The sequence below is a fragment of the Scyliorhinus torazame genome, chromosome 11, assembly GCF_047496885.1.
Source record: "Scyliorhinus torazame isolate Kashiwa2021f chromosome 11, sScyTor2.1, whole genome shotgun sequence".
NCBI classification, from domain to species: domain Eukaryota; kingdom Metazoa; phylum Chordata; class Chondrichthyes; order Carcharhiniformes; family Scyliorhinidae; genus Scyliorhinus; species Scyliorhinus torazame.
The window spans coordinates 221,797,313-221,811,208 of record NC_092717.1 but is presented as its reverse complement, the minus strand read 5'-3'; the positions used below and the strand labels follow the sequence as shown (position 1 = coordinate 221,811,208).

Genomic DNA, 13,896 nt, shown 5'->3' with positions numbered 1-13,896 from the left:
AGTACAGGATAGGGTGCTCTCGGGGGGGTGGGTGGGAGTGGGGAAGATCTCGGAAACTTACCAGGTGATGCAGGAGGAGGAGGAGGCCTCGGTGAAGGAGTTGAAAGGTAAGTGGGAGGAGGAGTTGGGAGAGGAGATCGAAGAGGGGATGTGGGCAGATGCCCTAGGGAGGGTGAATTCTTCCTTTTCGTGCGCGAGGCTCAGCCTCATACAGTTTAAGGTGCTGCACAGGGCACACATAACCGGGACAAGGATGAGCCGGTTCTTTGGGGGTGAGGACAGGTGTGTTAGGTGCTCAGGGAGCCCAGCAAATCACGCCCATATGTTCTGGGCATGCCCAGCGCTGAAGGAATTTTGGAAGGGCGTAGCGAGGACGGTGTCGAGGGTGGTAGGATCCAGGGTCAGACTGGGCTGGGGGCTCGCAATATTTGGGGTGGCAGAGGAGCCGGGAGTGCAGGAGACGAAAGAGGCCGGAATTCTGGCCTTTGCGTCCCTGGTAGCCCGGCAAAGGATTCTTCTTCAGTGGAAAGATGCGAGGCCCCCAAGCGTGGAATCCTGGATCAGCGATATGGCGGGGTTCATTAAATTGGAGAGGGTGAAATTCGCCTTTAGAGGGTCGGTACAAGGGTTCTTTAGGCGGTGGCAACCATTCTTAGACTTTCTGGCAGAACGATAGACATTGGTCAATGCCAGTAGCAGCTCGGGGGGGGGGTTTACTTTATTTTTGTTTATGTTCTTTATACTGGAGGGTCTGAGGGGGTGTATACACCCGTTGTGTTAAGTCGGGGTGTTAATGTTAATTTATTATTTATGTACAGGGAGGGAGGGGTTTGGAGGGTTGCTTTTTTAGATTGTGTTTTGTACTTAACCCTTCTTTTTTCTTTCTCATTTTGTTATTGATATTTTATGAAAACCCTTAATAAAAATTTTTTTCAAAAAAAAAAGTACCTTTCTGTGTTCCCGGAGATGGGCCATCCATATGCTAATGGGCCTACAGTTTCAGTCTTGTCTGGGAGCTGCGGCTCCAATATGCAGACAGGCTCTGTGCCTGCTTGCTTTCTTAACATTGTCCATTTTTCCCTGCAATCTTTGCAAATGTCCATTTTGTATTCTGGAAGTGGCCATCCCAGATGGCTACAAGTCCCAGCCATGGAGGAACGCTGCTCACTGAGCAGCTTGTGGGGGGGGCCTGATTGCAGGAATTAAAATGGTTGAAAGTTTAAAGGGACAGGAAACCATTTTTAAAAAAATTTGCAAAGCTTTGGCCTGACAAGGAATGGATTAGTTTATGACCCAGTTCTCCAATAGGACTCTAGATACTCTCATCCAATCACCAAGAGAAAATGCAACAACCGGCCCAATTTGATATCATGTTAACACACTCACCTCTGATGTAGTTCCTCAGCTCAGGCACAATCATCTCTCTGCTTTTACTTTGTGACACATTGGAAGAATTTCACTCCTCCTCCTAAGTGTTTGCATTCCGCTGACATTGCGTTTTTGTTTTTGCATGTGGCCCATCTTGCTCACAGCTTGCCGCTTCTCCACCCTCAGCGTGAAGCTGCCTCAGGTTTCTCCACAGCCCTGGATAAGAACCATATGCTGGCTCACCCCGGCACTTCTCGCAGGAGAAGCTGCTTCGTAACAGCCAAGAGAAATTGAGGCGGAGTGCAGACAAACAAAAAGCTTGATTCGTGATCCAACCAAAGGTGCCCCAGACTGTTAAAACTACTGGTTTCTATCAACCGACACTCACATAAGAACAGACAGAGAAATGAGGATGGTCAGTGTTAAATGTTGATGAAAACCAGTGTTCCTTCTATCAAATGCAGTGTTGTACATATTGGAAATAGTTGCACACATTGAAAGAAGCATCAAATATATTCATATATTGCTGCATATATTTAATCTGTGTTAAAAATATGTTCATTACATTAAAACATGCATGGTAATTGGTGCATTGTGAGGCAGCACTGTGACATGGACAGTAGCCAACCGCCGTGGGTAAAAAGAGGAACCTTTCATTCTGTTTTCGCCTGAGTTCCATTAATAGTCTCTGCTTCAGCCATCAATAGCTGTGAACTGCATTGTGAGTGTTTCTCTCTCTTTGAATGGAATCTGCAGAGCAGCAGCTGAATATAACTCCATTGCAACTTAATTCCCCGGGATTTGTAAATATTCCAGAGCTCCCTGAAGATTGCTGTTTTCAGAAAATTGGAAGTCTCCGATTATAGAATTCGTACAGTGCAGAAGGAGGCCATTCGGCCCATCGAGTCTGCACCAACCCTCCAAAAGCGCACCGTAACCACATAACCCCACCAAATCCTTTGGACACTAAGGGGCAATTAAGCACGGCCAATCCACCTAACCTGCACATCTTTGGACTGTGGGAGGAAACCAGAGCATCTGGAGGAAACCCATGCTGGCAAGGGGAGAATGTGCAAACTCCACAGAGACAGTCATCCAGTGTGGGAATCAACCCGGGAGGCTGGCGCTGTGAGGCAGCAGTTCTAACCACTGTGCCACCACGATGGAGGAATGTTGCTACTAGTTAACTGTAAGGAAACAATCCGGGTGCAGTTTGAGCCATGATAGCCACACTCACTGTGGAACCTCACAAACCTTGACTGCTTGGTTTTGTAGACACCCGGTCACAAGGTTATTCTAGTTGTCCCCCAGCTAAAACTATCAAACTTCTGACCTTATTCTTTATTAAAAATTAAAAAGGCTTTGGCCTTTAATAGACTAATAGGTGCATTAAAATAAATGTTCAACACTTACACTGCTGCCTTTACTTGAGGAATGAACTGCAATTTAAGCACAAACTGAGTTGGCCTGACAGCATGAACAAACACTGCTAATTTTAATTAAGCCAGGATTGTATTAGCCTGCGGGCGAACAGCTGTACATCATTGTTGTTACCCTGACCCACTTTGACGTCATGTTGCAGCATCTGACAAACAAACAAAATGGTGAAATAAAATTAAAGCCAAGACCCGATGTATTCACTCATTCATCATGCAAGTTGTTTACGGCATAGTTTACGAGACCATGAGGCTTTTACATTTTCAACTGACACTCAACTGCTTAGCTTTGAGGTTCCCGAACTTTACTTATCATGTACCTGATGCACGATCAATAACTCCAGAAGCGAGACTGGAGACAATTCAAGGCTTTAATATGCTAGATGTTTCCCCCAGCAATGCACGGGGGAAAGCTGCTGGGGAGGCACGGGTTCTTATACCCCGCCTTGCAGGGCAGAGCTAACATACAGGCTTAACCAATGGGAACAAGTACATTCTCCACCAATGGTATTGCGGTATTACCAGGTACCGTAATCTTCCTAACACAGACTACCACATTCAACCCCTGTTAAAAAAGAGTCTGGCGGGGTGGTGGCTTCGTATTACAACGTGGTAAAGTGGTAGAAGTTACAGTTATGAAGGTACTGTAATACCTCCGTACAGCGTTTTACCTTATTACATCTTAACTATTTACAACAGTAATGTACATTTCAAAATGAAGCAATTAGTCGATCGGGGGCCCTGGTCGTCCTCTGCGATCGTCGTAGCTTTGGTGGTGATGCCGGTGGAGGTTCGGGCGTCTGTGACTCCAGGAATGTGGTTTCGGCTTCTGTGGCAGCTTCATCACCCCTAGACGGGGCTGGTGGAAGGACCGGCTGACCTGGGAAGGGGGCGGCTGTGGGGTGCGCTGGTGGGAGGGAGAGTGGGACTGGTGGCGGGGGTGTGTGTGGGGATCCAGCGGGCGTCAGGTCCCGTAGGGAGACCGTATCCTGTCGGCCGTCGGGGTATGCCACGTAGGCGTACTGAGGGTTAGCGTGGAGGAGATGGACTCTCTTGTCCAATGGGTCCAATTTGTGCGCCCGCACGTGTTTTCGGAGCAGGATGGGTCCGGGAGCTGCCAGCCAGGTCAGGATCGAGGTCTCAGAGGAGGACTTCCTGGGGAAGACAAGGAGACGTTTGTGAGGTGTTTGGTTGGTCGTAGTACACAGCAGTGACCGGATGGAGTGGAGGGCATCCGGGAGGACTTCCTGCCAGCGGGAGACTGGGCGATTCCTGGACCGTAGGCCAGTCTTCCAGACCGTTCCGTTCTCCCTCTCTACCTGTCCGTTACCCCGGGGGTTGTAACTGGTCGTCCTGCTCGAGGCAATGCCCTTGCTGAGCAGGAATTGACGCTCATAAAGGAGGACCCCCTATCACTGTGTATGTAGGCGGGGAAACCGAACAGCGTAAAGATACTATGGAGGGCTTTTATGTCGGGGCAGGGGATGGCGAATGGGAACCGGGAGTACTCGTCAATCACGTTCAGGAAGTACGTGTTGCGGTCGGTGGAGGGGAGGGGGCCTTTGAAATCCATACTGAGGCGTTCAAAGGGACGGGAAGCCTTTATCAGGTGCACCCTCTCTGGCCGGTAGAAGTGCAGCTTGCACTCGGCACAGATTTGGCAATTCCTGGTGGCTGTCCTGACCTCCTCGATGGAGTAGGGCAGGTTGTAGGTCTTGATGAAGTGGAAAAATCGAGTGACCCCCGGGTGGCAGAGGTCCTCGTGGAGGGCTCGGAGGCGGTCCACTTGTGCGGTGGCACATGTGCCGCGGGATAGGGCATCAGGAGGCTCGTTTAGCTTCCCGGGACGATACAAGATCTCATAGTTGTAGGTGGAGAGTTCGATCCTGGGGCTGGTTTAGCACACTGGGCTAAATTGTTGGCTTTGAAAGCAGACCAAGGCAGGTCAGCAGCACGGTTCAATTCCCGTACCAGCCTCCCCGAACAGGCGCCAGAATGTGGCGACTAGGGGCTTTTCACAGTAACTTCATTTGAAGCCTCCTTGTGACAATAAGCGATTTTCATTTCATTTCATTTCATTTTCATTTCCTCCACCGTAAGATCTTGTTTTTTTATCTTGCCTCGCTGTGCATTATCGAACATGAAAGCAACCGACCGTTGGTCAGTGAGGAGAGTGAATCTCCTGCCGGCCAGGTAATGCCTCCAATGTCGCACAGCTTCTACTATGGCCTGGGCCTCCTTTTCGACTGAGGAATGGCGGATTTCGGGGGCGTGGAGGGTGCGTGAGAAGAAGGCCACGGGCCTGCCCACTTGGTTGAGGGTGGCCGCCAGAGCTACGTCGGACGCATCGCTCTCGACCTGGAAGGGGAGGGACTTGTCGATGGCGTGCATCATGACCTTTGCAATGTCTGCTTTGATGCGGCTGAAGGCCTGGTGGGCCTCTATAGACAGGGGAAATACTGTATTTTGGATCAGTGGACGGGCCTTGTCCACATAGTTGGGGACCCTACTGGGCATAGTAGGAAAAAAAACCTAGGCAGCGCTTCAGGGCCTTGGAGCAGTGCGGGAGGGGGAACTCCATAAGGGGGTGCATGCGTTCAGGGTCGGGGCCTTTAACTCCATTACGCACTACGTAGCTGAGGATGGCTAGGCGGTCATTGCTGAACACGTATTTATCCTTGTTATACGTGAGGTTAGCTACACAAAACCCCTTGATCTCTACTGAGTGAGATCCGGAGGCCAGGGAGTTTTTTTGATTAACGGGGTGGACGGGGAGAGAACAGCGCCTTACCGTGTTGGGGTGTATGAAGCTCTCCATGCTCCCAGAGTCGATTAGGCAGGACGTTTCATGCCCATTGATAAGCACCGTCGTCGTAGCAGTCGAGAGTGTTCGGGGCCGAGATTGGTCCAGGGTCACCGAGGTTAATCGTGGCAGCAGTTGGATGTTCTCTTCGGGCGGTGTGTGGTCAGCCAAACTGGGGTCCTGGGAGTCCATCCAAGATGGCAGCGCCCACTGGTCGCACATGGCTGGGGGTGCACAAAATGGCAGCACCCATCCATTGCACGTGATGGTGGCGCCCGGAGGCCACACGAGGCCCTGGAGGAAGAAGATGGCGGCGCCCGCTGGCCACACAGGGTCCGTGGAGAGGGTTGTGGCGGCGGTCCGTATTCGCCTCCAGAGACCGCAGCGACGCCCGGGCCTGGCATACCGTCACGAAGTGGCCCTTTTTGCCACATCCCTTGCAGCTGGATGAACGGGCCGGACAGCACTGTCGGGGGTGCTTGGTTTGCCCACAAAAATAGCAGCGGGGCCCCCCGGGGTTGCCAGGCTGTCACGCAGCACAAGCTTGTATGGGGATGGAAGATGCCTCGGGGTCGGCTGCGGGGGGGGTTCCACGCTGCCCAGGGGGCTGCCGTGCGGTCGGCGTCGTAAGCGCGGGCGTTTCGGGAGGCCACATCCAGGGAGCCGGCAAGGGCTCGTGCCTCCTTGAGGCCTAGTGTGACTTTCTCCAGCAATCGCTGGCCGATTTGGGAGGACAGCATACCTGCAACGAAAGCGTCCCAGATCAGAAGTTCTGTGTGGTCGCTCGCTGAAACTTGCGGGCAGCTGCAGTTTCTCCCCAACACCAGGAGCGCACGGTAGAATTCTTCCAGTGATTCCTCAGGGATTTGTCGCCTCGTCGCTCGTCGATGTCGGTTTACAGGGCTAATATAATGTCCTTTCAGCAGCTCCATTGTGGCATCGAAACCGTCCTCGATGAGGGGGTAATTTGTGGGCTCACCCTCGAGTGCAATTAAGGGGCAATTTAGTGTGGCCAATCCACCTACTCTGCACATTTTTGGGTTGTGGGGGCGAGACCCACGCAGACACGGGGAGAATGTGCAAACTCCACACGGACAGTGACCCAGAGCCGGGATCGAACCTGGGACCTCAGGGCATGAGGCAGTTGTGCTAACCACTAGGCCACCGTACTGCCCACCTGACTTGTAACGATGTCCTTTAACATTGCTGGATCAAAATCCTTCCTAACAGCACCATATAGACTGCAGAGGCTCAAGGAGGCAGCCCACCACCACCTTCTCAAGGGCAATTGGGGAATGAGCAGTAAATACTGGCCTAAACTGAAAAAAATCATAACCACTGCACCATCCATTCCCCAAGGCCAGTGTTTTCTTTTGGTAAGTCAATAATGTCCTTCAACAAATGATTTACCAGAACAATATTTAAAATGTGTTTGGTGAAATCAACCTGATGTGTGGGTTCTGAGAGATGAGTCTGATCCTTAATTTAACTTAGTTTAATATTTGTTTTTCTTACTACAGAGTTGCAAGAAATGTAATTGACTATGTTTTCACCCTTACTCTATTTTACAGATGTTTTAAGCTTACCTGAGTTCAAATTTACAAAATTGAATCCTGTGCTCCAGGCTCGAAGTTCTTCCATTTTAAATTTGGAATTGGATAGAAATGTTTCAAAAAGTTTTCCCGTTGTGTGTGCTTGCATGACATTGCAGTGCAAAGGTTAAAGTGGGATCGGAGAATAGCACCACTGCCCATGGTATAATGTATAGAGTCACATGGTAATAAACGGGGCGAACAATCTGGAAGGACCCAACCTGCATGGGAGCAGTAACTGGGATCTCTATATAGTTAAAATGACCAATAAATGATTCATGTATAAAGATACAAGATCCCATCAATGAGACACCAAACAAACCTATAAAGTGTCCATTTTGTTATTAAAATTCAAAATTCGGTCAAAGGAATAGAGAACAAGGTGGAGTATCCATCTATCTATTTTAGTTTCTTGTGATGGAGAAGCCCATCTCAAGGTGGCAGTGCGCTACCTGCTGATATACCAAGCACTTGAGCTATGATCTTGTTCATTCAAGGCTCAAAGAAGATGTTTATATTCAGGTCATGCATTAATTTATTTATCAATACTAATTTTCTGACATCATTGATGCCACCTTTTCATTTATAAAAGTTAAAATAAAAATGTTAATGTACCAAAGTATTATGAGCTAACCGCCCCCTTCCCCACATTGATCCGCTGCACAGGACAACACACCCGGGGCTCCAACAGACAGCACCATCATCTTTCTCAAATACTGGGGCCGATTCAGGAAACAAAGCATCGAACCACTGGGGACGTGGTAGTGTGACTAGTGTTCAAAGACAGAACAAAAAGTGCCACATTTTCCAAAATCTTTTTGCTGGGGATTGTATTCATTTGTGGCTTTCAATAAGCAAAAAAACCCTCTTATTCGTTTACGTTACACCTTTTTGAATTGGAATACATTAATGCATTTCGACTAATTTTGAATTTGTGCTCAGCTAATAAATTATAAACAACCCCCCACTCCCCTGCCCCCCACCCCACCAAGGCTGGATTGTCAGAATTGTGTCAGGGACTACAATACAATTTGAATTAGCACATTCAGGAGAAGAACAGGAGCCCATTAAGCAGGAAACTAGACATGTTCTCACCTTGCCACGTATTAAAGTGACTCATTATCCCAGCAACAAGGTTTGTAAATGGATGGAAAATGAATTGATTTGCGAATTGCACTGTAGATCACAGCTACATTAAAAACGAATCAAGATGTGCTTTTAATATACTGCATCCTGCTTAGTGTCTCTGCAACGTAAGACCTGGAAATGAAATTGTATTGTTAATGAACAAACATCTACTCTGTCAGTGCAAACGCCTGTCTGATTGTTTTAAGTGGTAGCTCCCCAAAAAACACCATAATGCTTCTTTAGGAGATAGTCCCTTCACTTCTGCCTCATTTATTCTGCAGCCAGGCAGTAGATGGATCTGGAATGATTCCAATGCTAATGCTGCAGTTCATTGTTGATTGCTGGTCTAGCTCTTGCAGGCAGTTTGTGTGCATTTACTGTCTTCCCTGTAAACTGGAATTAGCGTGCCTGGAATTGGAACCTCTCCAATTTGCACTGACTTCACCGAGGGGTCAAATGGGGCCCAGTCCCTCAGGCGGTGCAAATTTACTGATGTAGGTTAGGCTTCCTCGTTGTGTCCTGAAAGAATTTACACCGCAGGTGGGCTTTTAAAGAAAAATTACAAGGTTGTTCTTCCTGTGAGATTTGCTGGGTTTAAAATAATCACATGGGACAAATTGTGAGAAGTATTTTCGATTCTGACTGACCTGGGGCAGGAAATATATATACAAAATACTTTAGATACACTATCCCTCTGGTAAGTACTTTCCAGCTGTTTTGAAATAAATGTTTTTCATTTTTACAATTTCTGAAGCAAATATTGATTGATGGAGGTACAAGCCCTGATGGGGCTAAACATTTTGAGCCCTGATATTGACTCCTCCCTTCCTCTGTGCAAGGAAGTTTTGTTTTTATTTAATGGCAGGGAACATAATCGCACTTTGTGAGGTAAAATAGTCACATTTTTCATTCAATAAATACTTCCCTCATCTGTTCATTTGATAATCTGTACCTTTGTCGCTTGTACCAAACTGACTTCATAGTGGAAAACTATGCAGCAGGGGTCAAGTCAGCCTTCGTGGATTGAAGGAGGACGAGGCAGAAGAAAGAAGGAAATGGAAAGATTCCCCCAGCGCACACATTTCTAGTTGTATGTTAATATTATTACGGCTATATAAGTCAGCAGATAAAGAAATCTGGGAATGGGCAGACTCTGTTTTACACATTAGCTGATTCTATGGGTGAGAATTTGGCGGAACTATATCCACCCACCCTCTCCTGTGAATCACCTGGAGCAGGCTGACAGGTGTTGGGGTGTGGATGTAGGGAGCTTTGGGGGGCATAAAATGTGTGGGGTTGTAGGGCACTCTGTGCCAATTAATGGCCATTCAATCGCCTCTTCCTGCTGATGCTGGTAAGGTATCAGCAGCAGTGGTTGTTGGGAGGGTACTGGTTACAGAACGCTGCCTCTTAAAGAAGTCCTCGGCATTTTCAGTGGGTTAAGTCTTCATTAACAAATAGAACTATTTACACCTGTACAGATAGGCTCAAAGCTATTTGCATGCTTATGTCTTTACACATTTCTGCTTAACGCCATACTGACCGCTGGGTTTGAGTCATGCACTTTACATTGCTGTGATGGCAATAGAGTACTCAGACCCATGTTAACCCTATATGTGTCAGAACCTCATACCACAGTGGTGGCCCATGCCACATCGTGAAGCTGCCTAGTATATCCTGGCAGTCTGACTGCAGGCTCAGGGGCTGGGATGGGAGAGTGCCTCCTTTGGGGGCACCCTGTGCCCCTGTAAAGGCATCCCTAACCTGGTAGGACCAGTCCTGCTTGAACCCAATTTCCACTGCATCCCCTCACCTGGGTGTGCCTTACTGGTCCCAGTGAGTCCGCCCCACTTACCTTACCAGCAGTGGTCACCACTCCCAGTGAATCCAAGGGCTGGGACTCCACCTCCATGTTAATGAGTTTTACATTAATTTAAATCTCATTCTATGACTTCAATGAAGAGGAAATTCAGGTGAGGTGCGAAATGGCAGCCTGTTCTATCCCCGCACCATTCACGCCAAGAGGATTATGTTTAAATTTGAAGGGGTGGAACTGAGATTTGTTTGCATCAATGCACAATAAAGGTGCTGTGATCTTTCTACATCTGCATTTAATACAGCTCTATGTCAGGTGGCAGATTTCATATTAATTTTATTTGTTTTCTCATCCTTAGCCTATTGGATTGAGAACATAAGCACATGAGAAATAGGAGCAGAAGGAGGCCATTCACCCCTTCTAGCTCGCTCCTCCATCCATCATGGCGGATCTTCTATCTCAGCCCCATTTTCCTGCACCAACTCTTGATATTTGTAATATGTAGAAATATAATCATCCCAGTCATGACTACACTCCATGACTGAGTTTCTACAGCCCTCTGGGGTGGAGAATTTCAATTTGTAACATAACAATGTAGTTATAGCTGAAAGTGTTGGATTTGTGTTAAAGTGTCTGATTGAGTAAAAATGCCAGAGACACTAAAGGAGTAAAGAGGGAGGGGTGATATGTATCAGAGTAACACCATAGGCTGGTGTAATGTGACATGTTACACAATTATGTCATCGGAGCATTTCGCGGGCTTTTGTGGAGTTCACCATTGTGCCCTGTTTGAGCGGCATCTTGTAAGTAAACCCCTTGCACTTGATGTTGCCAACTCTGGTTCTTTCTCTTTGCGGCTACAGCAAAGAATATAACAGTAATTCTGAAATATATTTGGAGGTTATCAAGCACATTGCCAAACCAGCAGGTTAAATCTTGCAGCACGAAGATGCAACAAGAAATAACGAGATAAATCGATACGTGTGTTAGAACCTGCCTGCTTACCACTGGCTGGGGACTAATGGAAATCCCACAATCTCTAGGGAGTATGAGCTTCCCCAATAAGGGGGGCGGAGAAATCATTAGCAGGTCCCTGCATAAATAAAGCTGGCCAGTATGGAACTAGCTGGAGAGGAGCGAGCAGCAAGGAGTTACTGCTGCTGTTGTATATGTTATTGTAAATAAAGTTTTCTTTCTGTTCTACAAACTCGTGATGGATTCTTCGTGGCCCTCACAAAACTGGCGACGAGGGTTAAAGTGGCTAGCTGCCTACGCTGCTGAAGCCACCTCCCTGGATTTTTGTTGGATACAGGTTGGAAGTTCTTTTTCTGTTACACCATGCCTCTTAATGGACGTTTGGGTGTCTTTGATGCTGGCTGGAGAGCTGGAACCAGTATGCACAACGGATGCGTTACTATTTCCGGGCAAACAACATTACCGAGCGGAAGGTGGTCATTTTGCTGACCGCCTGCGGCCCGCATATGTTTGGAGTGATCAGGAGCCTTACGTAACCAGCTGCGCCGGACACCAAGACATTTGATGAACTTGTGAACTTAGTGGGGCAACATTTTAACCCAACCCCGTCCATGATAGTCCAGCGTTACCGGTTTAATACCGCTGATGGGACCCCAGGAGAATCCCTTGCAGAGTTTCTATCCAGGCTCCGCAGGATTGCGGAGTACTGTGACTATGGTGAGACATTATCAGAAATGTTACGTGACCGTTTGGTTTGCGGTATTAACAATGCGGCCACCCAGAGAAAGTTGTTAGCTGAGCCAACATTGACTTTTCAACAGGCCATTCAGATAGTATTGTCCTGAGAGAGCACAGAACGGGGAGTGCAGGAACTGCAGGGAATGGAGGTGCACGCCTTGTGGCGCAACCCTTTCATCCAAAAGCGTCTCCCTGCACTTCTGCCATACATTGGGCGGGGCGAATCAATGCCTGTGGCCGCCGGACGTTCCTCCCCGAAGGGTACCTTCTCCAGAACCGATGGATGAGGAGCCATGTCAGTGTCGGACTTGTGGATGCCGACCCCGTCGCGGACGCCGGTCCTGGGAGCGCCAGAGACGCCGTCGTTCCGACAGAAACTGGGACCAGCCCAAGGGCTGTACCTTCCATTTGGATGAACCTGCGGTGACTACTCCCGACGGCGTGGAGCCGGAGGACGACTGCATGCAGCTGCATTGTGTGGCAGCTCCCCGTGTGGCCCCCATTAAGCTGACAGTGCGGGCCTATGGTCACCCGCTTGAGATGGAGTTGGACACTGGCGCAGCGGTCTCCGTGAACATCCAGAGGACATTCGACCACATCAAGCAGGGTATACAGACCTTTACATTGACCGATACACAGGCCAGGTTGGCCACCTACACGGGGGAACCATTGGACATCGCTGGAACTACGATGACTCCTGTTGTTTATGGATGCCAGGAGGGGCATTTCCCACTTATCGTGGTGCTCAGCCACGGGCCCAGCCTGTTGGTTCGGGACTGGTTGCGCTATTTGTGGCTGCAGTGGCAGTACATCCTTCAAACAGGTTCTGGAGGGTTGACTGAGGTGCTAGGACGGTACCCAGATGTATTCCAGCCCGGTTTGGGGAAGATAAAAGGGGCCATAGCCCATATCCAGGTCGGACCAGGAGCCACGGCGCGCTATTTCCGGGCACGCCCCATGCCTTATGCCTTGCTTGAGAAGGTAGAAGGGGAGCTCACTCGTATGGAGTCCTTGGATATTATCAGGCCCATCTGTTTCGCTGACTGGGCAGCACCAATTGTACCTGTAATGAAGCCAGATGCCACAGTTCACTTGTGCGGTGACTATAAACGTACAGTGAATACGGCTTCCCGGCTCGACCGATATCCAATGCCCCGCATCGAAGATCTCTACGCGAAGCTTGCAGGCAGACTCTCTTTCACAAAATTAAATATGAATCATGCCTACCTACAGTTGGAGTTGGCCATATGTAACTATTAATACACACAGGGACCTGTATGAATATCCACGGTTGCCCTTTGGGGTATCTTTCAACGCGTCATGGAGGGCATCTTGAGAGGTTTACCGCATGTCGCTGTCTACTTAGACAACGTTTTGATTACAGGGACGTCGGAGCAGGAAAATTTGGAAGCTGTCCTTAGACGCTTCTCAGAGGCTGGAGTCCGTTTATGTCATACAAAGTGCGTATTTCAGGCGAAGGAAGTAGTCTACCTGGGTTATCGGGTGGACCACGAAGATTTGCACCCTGTCGCAGAGAAGGTGCGCGCGATTCAACAGGCCCCCGCCCCGACTGACACTTCGCATATTCGTTCTTTTCTCGGCCTCGTAAACTATTACGGGATGTTCCTCCCCAATCTGGCAACTACGCTGGCCCCATTGCACCTTCTGCGAAAGAAGAATCACACCTGGGTTTGGGGTCAGCCGCAAGAAACCGCTTTCCGGCGGGTAAAACAGCAATTGTCGTCGGGGTTACTAACCCACTACGATCCTGGAAAGCCTTTGCTCATCACATGCGATGCATCCCCGTATGGTATTGGGGCCATCCTATCCCACAAGATGGAGAATGGGGCCGAGCAGCCGATAGCTTTCGCCTCCCACACATTGACTGCAGTGGAAAAGAAGTACGCCTGGCAGTGGTCTTTGCGGTGAAACGCTTCCACCAGTAGGTGTACGGCCGCCATTTCACTATCGTGACTGATCATAAGCCTCTGCTGGGACTTTCCGAGAGGATAAGCCAATACCGCCCATTGCTTCTGCACG

At 48.8% G+C, this 13,896-nt stretch overlaps 1 long non-coding RNA gene across 1 annotated transcript in view; it reads right to left on the bottom strand.

The window, feature by feature from the left end:
* Positions 1–1,536, bottom strand: part of LOC140386049 (uncharacterized) — an 87,346-nt gene extending 85,810 nt beyond the window's left edge. Inside the window, exon 1 of the long non-coding RNA XR_011933560.1 lies at positions 1,387–1,536. This is a non-coding gene — a long non-coding RNA (uncharacterized lncRNA). The remainder of the gene's footprint in view (positions 1–1,386) is intronic.
* Positions 1,537–13,896: the final 12,360 nt, after the last annotated feature.